Raw genomic sequence first — 6000 nt, 5'->3', positions numbered from 1 at the left:
CTCAGATTGAAGCTCTGTAAAATAAAAGCTGTGGCCTGTGGCCCCACCTCCTCCATCCAAGTTTCTGATTAATGTGCCATCTACATTTTAGCTGTTTTTGGTTGAAAATGTGAAGGTCAGTTGATACGAGGTAATATTATGATTAGAGATGGGACGATACCACTTTTTTATGTCCGATACCGATACCGATATCATAAATTTGGATATCTGCCGATACCTTAATGAATCCGATATAGTGTGTTTTTTAATCAATAAAACTGTTTTTTTAATATCTTGCTGCATTTTGTATAAGTTCATACTCAAGTTTAAATAAACAACAACACTAAAGCTATTCTTTTATACCTGTATGCAACAAATACACTGCACCCAAAATATTTCATAGTTCAGCAACACTGATCAATCTAATAAACTTAAACCTGCTCCATCCTCCCTATTCTGGTATTTTAAAGAGTACTTAGCAGAAATATTAAGCAACCTAACTAATAGGGTTGCAAACTCCCAGCAAAAGAAAATAGGGAACCCCCCACCCCCACCCTCCACCTCATGATGCTTAATCGACGTAATCAACTTTAATTTGATGCAGTGTGAAAAAATGATGCACAGAAATAAATTATTTTTCTACAATAATTAAATAGATTCAACATCTTTCTTCAACAGAAATGCAGACTGCACAGATGGTACCTTCCCAAAGGAAAAAGTACTATAGCTTACTCGGGTATATTAGACTTAACAGTTACTATATACAGTAATGGACTTCTATACATTTTACATCAGATTAAAACTTTGGGTGTAAGATTCAGATAATTATTTATTAAAAGCTAGACATTTTAAATGAGAATAAGAAAGAAAAGTATGTCTTTGTTCCCCCCTTTTCCCTGTTCATGCCCTATCGGCCCCCCTGGCTGCACTTTGCTAGATCCGCCCCTGCACAGTTACCAGCCGTCAGCTACGTAGAAAAGGATCCTGGTGTAGAAAGTAATATTAAATACATTCTAACAACAGCTTATCAAGCTTAAACGTGCTGCTGTTGTTCAGCCGCTGGTTTCCTCTTTCTGGTGCAAAGTGGGCCAAAAACAAAGAAGAGAGACGGACTGGCGACAGAAAAGCCGATCAGCTGATCATTGATCAGTTTCATGCTTAAAGTAGCAGCAGGAGAGGGAGAGAGAGAGGCAGTCGCTCCATATATCGGTTGTTAAGCTTAAGCTTACAAACATTCAGAGATGAACTTACACACTTGCTTTACTTCTCTCTGGGATAACTTCCTCGGAGATGAAATGCTGGTTTGGTAGCGAGGCTACAAACACACACAGCCGCTCTATCACGTGATCACACTGCTCCAACGTGCTACGGTTATGAGCCGAGTTACTCCGTGTCGCAAGTTTTGTGAGGTACTTTTTTGATATTTAATGGATCGGATTACATTTTTTATTTCTCTCCGATATCCGATCCAGTAATTTACATCAGTATCGGACCGATACCGATACCTAATATCGGATCGGTCCATCTCTAATTATGATAGTAACATGTGCAGACATTTAATGTCAATTAGAAAAACTAAACTAATCAATTTTCACTTTGCACCAAAACCAACTCCGTTAACAAGCGTGCAGTTAAGGCAGAGGAGGTGTGTCAAAGCTGCAGTTCCTCTAATGTCCAGCAGGGGCTCCACATAGTCCCCATAGACTTTTATGTTGAAACTTTACAGCAGGAATTAACATGTTTACAGCCTCCTACCAAGACCTAGTTTGGCCTCTAATCTAAACCAGTTTCCACCCGTCCTTCATTATCACCTCCATCTGTAGCTTCTTCAGTCCCACCTCACATGAATCCAGCTCTGATGGAAAACCAGCACAGAGCCCTGTGTGTACCAGAGGCACCTTCCACCATTCATCCTCCGCCCTTCAGCCTCCACCACTGTTCATCCTCCACCCTTACCTTCCTGCGGTGGTTTTCGTAGTTTATCTGGTCCCATCGCTGCTGCAGGTAACGGTTGGTGACGGGTTTCAGAGGCTGGTATGACTTGTGCATGTTTCTCTTCAGGTGATAACCTGCAGCTCTATCACATCCATCCACCTCAGCAGGAGGTGTGTGTGTGTGTGTGTATGTGTGTGTGTGTGTGTGTGTGTGTGTGTGTGTGTGTCGGTGGTTAATGTGTGTTTGCAGCCTTTGCAGGTTGTCACCATGGAGATGTACCCCTTTGTGCCATTGCAGCCAGGTAAGTTTCCTATTAATTATTACTGAGCTTATCCTCGAAACTATGCTGAGCACACACACACACACACACACACACACACACACCTGAGATGACCATGTTTACTTACACCAGCTGAGTTGTCTTTTAACTTTGTGTCTGTTGCACATCGTGCACATGTGTCTGAACACACGTCACGCTTTTGCATTTTGTTTATGCTTCATTTCGTGATTTCTGCTCACTCGGCTCTGGTCCTGACTTTGTCTGGTCTCCCTCCTTTTCTCACCAATTCTCCAAGTGGTTTCAGTAAGTTTGTTAATGGGTTATCACAAGAAAATGAGCCTATCATAAATAAGAACCAAACAAAGTCAGTCATGGATTAGTTTAAAATTCAGTGAGTTTTTAATGCAGACAGAGCTTCATTTGCAGAGGAGGGAGAAAGGAGGATGAAGATGGGGCTGCCAGGCAAGAGGAAAAGAAGAAGATCTCAAGGAGGTTCGTAGATGTAGTGAAGGAGGACTGGCAGCAGGTTGGCTGCTGGGATAGGAGGAGATGGAGGCAGATGATCTCCTGTAGCGACCTCTAAAAAGAGCAGCTGGGAGAAGAAGAAGTGGCTCAAACCACTGTAAGGCATCTTACAGGGGAGTCGGCTTTAATGCCTAAACATGGATTGCTGTTCATGTTCATCTAAAATCAGCAGAAAGGGTTAGAGCATACCCATATGGAAAAGATATATAGAAATCTTATAAAGTTTGTATCTGTCTTGTGTGAAACTTGTATGAAAAGCATACAAGAGTGAAAACAGATATAAGAGACCCCACAAGCAGCTACAAAAAGAAAGTTATAGCTTGCCTTCAAGACCTTGAAAAGGACAAAATCATTGACCGCCTCAAATATCACCGCCTTTATCCAGGGGATGCCATACCCTGCATTTATGGACTTCCTAAGATCCACAAGGAAGGGGTCCCACTCAGACCCATAGTCAGTAGCATAAACTCAGCCACTTATAACATTGCGAAACACCTTGCTACCATCCTCGCACCTCTCGTGGGGAACACCCCACACCACATCAAGAACTCCACCGACTTCACCGACAAGGTCCAGAAACTTACCCTGGATCCAGATGAAACCATGGTGTCCTTTGATGTAGTCTCTCTCTTCACTTGCATACCCACCACGGAGGCAGTGGAGACTGTCAGAAAACGACTACAAGAAGACAGCTCCTTGGAAGACAGGACCAACTTCACACCCGATCAGATCTGCACACTGTTAGACCTCTGCCTTACCACAACATACTTCAATTACAACGAAGGCTTCTACAGACAAAAACATGGCTGTGCCATGGGCTACCCTGTGTCACCTATTGTAGCCAACCTTTACATGGAGGAAGTGGAAAGAAAGGCTCTTGGCTCTTTCAAAGGAGGAGTACCCAGCCACTGGTACAGATATGTAGATGACACCTGGGTCAAAATCAAGACACAAGAAGTGGAATCCTTCACTGCGCACATTAATGCTGTGGATAAAAACATCAAGTTCACCAGGGAAGACACTAAGGATAACTGTTTGCCTTTCCTGGACTGCGCTGTGCACATTGAAGAGAATGGCAACCTCAACATTGAAGTTTACCGGAAGCCCACACACACGGACCAGTACCTCCTCTTTGACTCCCATCACCCTCTGGAACACAAACTTGGAGTAATTAGGACCCTACACCACCGGGCAGAACATGTTCCCTCCAAGCCTGAAGGGAAAAAGAAGGAACACACACACGTAAAGGAAGCACTGAAAACACGCGGTTATCCTAACTGGGCGTTCATAAAGTCAGCAAAGAGGCACAGAAAAGAAGATCAGACACCAGCGAGGGAGGATAAGAAAGACAGACGCAACAACATTGTCATCCCCTATGTAGCCGGTGTATCAGAGAAACTCAGGAGAGTTTTCTCCAAGCACGACATCCCAGTGTACTTCAGACCCAGCAACACACTCAGACACAAACTGGTTCACCCGAAAGACAAAACTCCAAAACACAGACTGAACAACGTGGTGTATGCTGTACAGTGCAGCGAGGAATGCCCAGACCTCTACATTGGAGAGACCAAACAGCCACTTCACAAGCGCATGGCACAACATAGAAGAGCCACCTCCACAGGACAAGACTCAGCAGTCCATCTGCATCTTAAGGATAAAGGTCACTCTTTCGAGGATGCCAATGTTCACATTTTGGACAGAGAGGACAGATGGTTTGAAAGAGGAGTGAAAGAGGCCATCTATGTCCACTGTGAGCGACCATCTTTGAACAGAGGCGGTGGTTTACGACACCAACTGTCGGCCATCTATAATCCAGTTTTGAGTTCCCTCCCCAGACGCCTTAACGCCCGCTCACATCCTGGGCCATCTGACCTCAGGAAATCACATGACAAGGTGGGGCCAGGTTTCACAATGAGCTCACCCGAAACCCTGGCTGATTAGGTCCCACACCCGCTTTCACACCTTGGCGCATGTGATTAGAGGATCACCAGGGGGTCCTTTGTCCCTCCTTGGGGGGATACTCCCACTGGGTTTAAATCTGGGACTCTCCACCATTTGACCTTAGAACTGAAGAAGCTTCTCGGATGAGAGGTGAAACGTCTTCAAGCAACTTAAAGAAGTCCAGACGCTTTTCTTTGCAAACTCCTTTGACTACGATGACCTGGATGACTGAGAACCTTCACAGACAGATATAAGATCCCTTGAAAAATTATATAAATGAAACTTGAATGTTTTGGATACTTACTAAAACAATATATGAAAGTAATGAGAAAGTGGCCACTTTCATAAATCATATAAGCCTTATATGATTCACTATATGAAGTAGGCCACATCTTATGCAAGTCTTTTATAAGTTTTTACTATTTCTTTTCCACATGGGTATGGAACTACATCATGTAACATCCGTCCATTTTAAGTCACTGATCTGGGTTGTGGAGGCAGCAGTGACGTGCTGAGATACATCACCTCTCCATCATGTCCTGAAACCGCCCTGGAGTCTCGTCCGGGTAGGACATGCCCAGAGCACCTCACCTAGGAGGCATCCTGGTCAGCTGACTCCATTCAGTAACAAAGAGCAGCAGCTGTGCTCTGAATGACTGAGGTCCTCGCTGACTCCACGACTACTGAATCCTCTGGAAGAAACCCGTCTATGCTGCTTCCATCCTCCAGACTCACATCGATGCCTCTGTCAAGTTCCTGCTCCTCTCTCCCCTCAGTCATGAGCAGGACCTGAGATACTTAAACTCCAGGCAGCAGCTCATCCCCAACACGAGCTGCCCATCCTTCTCTCTGAGAACAAGCATGGCCTCAGAAATGGTGGTTACCGTTCTCACCCCTGCTCACATGTCTGCAACCCACCCCACCCAAGCTTGAGGTCATCACTTGATGAAGCCAGAAAGACCAGATCATCTGTAAAAAGCAGACCCTGAGATCACCGAGCTCGACACCTTCCACCCTGCACCGAGAAATTCTGTCCTCAGAAATTAGGAACAGACAGGATGACAAACGGCAGCCCTGAATAGCAGCGCCTTTGGCTCCCACTCAGACTCAAGTCTCTCTGATACTGGTCCAGTGACCACAGCTCTGACAGCCTGGCTGACCTGGCTGAGTGGTGTTCTTCTTCTTAAAGAGGGGAACCACCACCCTGGTTAGATAATCCAGCGGCACTGTTCCCGACGTTTAGAGCCGTAAAGAACTCGGGGCGAGTCTCATCCAGGCCAGGGGCCCAGTCACAGGAAGTTCTGCATCTTTGATGATGCAAACACAGAGGACTGGAGGTC

This window comes from Oreochromis niloticus, linkage group LG7 (assembly GCF_001858045.2).
Source record: "Oreochromis niloticus isolate F11D_XX linkage group LG7, O_niloticus_UMD_NMBU, whole genome shotgun sequence".
Lineage (NCBI taxonomy): Eukaryota > Metazoa > Chordata > Actinopteri > Cichliformes > Cichlidae > Oreochromis > Oreochromis niloticus.
The sequence above is the reverse complement of the archived record's forward strand: the minus strand, read 5'-3'. Positions refer to the sequence as shown.